Here is a 1327-nt window from a genome sequence, read left to right on the forward strand (position 1 = left end):
ATGTGTCTCCAAAGCGACATTCGAAAGAAAGCGAACAGCTTTAACTGCATGTTGCAGGAAAACAGGGAAGACTGACCATAACTGAGCTATGCTTTCACCTTGAGAAGCTAGAAATCGAAAAAGAAAATAAAACCCAGAGAGGAATTAGTAAACATGAAAGCGTTAATTAATGAGATCGAAAGCGTACAAAACAAAGGGGAGTTGGTAAACAGGGCAACATTAGACTTGCCAAGGGGACGAGACATAACTCAAAGCATTACAGGGAATAACTGTATTAAAGCACCCCAAAATTTAAAATCTAGATTTCCTCTGAAAAGAAAAATTATCAAAATGAGTAAATAAATAAATAGAAGAACTGTATAGCCCAAAAACCCATACCAAACTCACTGCCGAGTTGATTCCAACTCATAGCAACCCTATAGGACAGAGTAGAACTTCCCCATGGGGTTTTCAAGACTGAAAGTCTCTGTGGAAGCAGACTGCCACGTCTTTCTCCCACGGAGTGGCTGATGGATTCAAACCAGCAACCTTTTGCCTAGCAGCTGAGGGCTTTAAGCACTGCACCACCAGGGCTCTTTCTGTAGAGCCCAATCTCCATAAAATAAATTGAAAATGTGGTCAAACATCTTCCCATAAAAACAGCACGAGGTGCGGGAGCTTTTTACGGGCAAATTCTACAGATATTTTCAATTTATATAAATCATTTCAGAGTAAAGAAGAGGAGAGAAAGCTGCCCTCAACTCAAAGCTAAAATAATGATAGCAGACCTTTAAAAACAAAAAAAGATTCACCTGTAAAAAATAGACATAATCTCACTAGCAAAAATAGATATAAAAAACCTAAATAAATCATTTGCATATCAAATCCTGCCTTTATCAAAAGAATAATACGTCATAGCCAAGTAGCTTTTATCCCAAGAATGCTAGAACGGCCTAACATTAGAAAAATCCATTAATATACCTGATTATATTAATAGATTAATATAGAAAATTTATATGATCATCTCAGTAAATGCCAAGACATCATTTACTATAAAGTCACGCCTGTACATGAACAATAAGAACTACAGCAGAACTATGGAAAACGGTATCCTTAGAAAGCTAGAAGTATCATATAATCCAGCAATGTCACTCCTAAGTATGTATCCTAGAAAAAGAAGAGCCATGACATAAATAGACGTATGCAGCAAACCAGCAACCCAAAATCATTGCTGTCGAGTCATTCCAACCCATAGCGGCCCTGTAGGGCAGAGTAGAGCTGCCTCATAGGGTTTCCAAGGAGCAGCTGGTAGATTCAAACTGTCAACCTTTCGGCGAGCAGCCAAGCT

The sequence above is a fragment of the Trichechus manatus genome, unplaced genomic scaffold (genome assembly GCF_000243295.1).
Source record: "Trichechus manatus latirostris isolate Lorelei unplaced genomic scaffold, TriManLat1.0 scaffold00031, whole genome shotgun sequence".
Classification (NCBI taxonomy): Eukaryota; Metazoa; Chordata; class Mammalia; order Sirenia; family Trichechidae; genus Trichechus; species Trichechus manatus.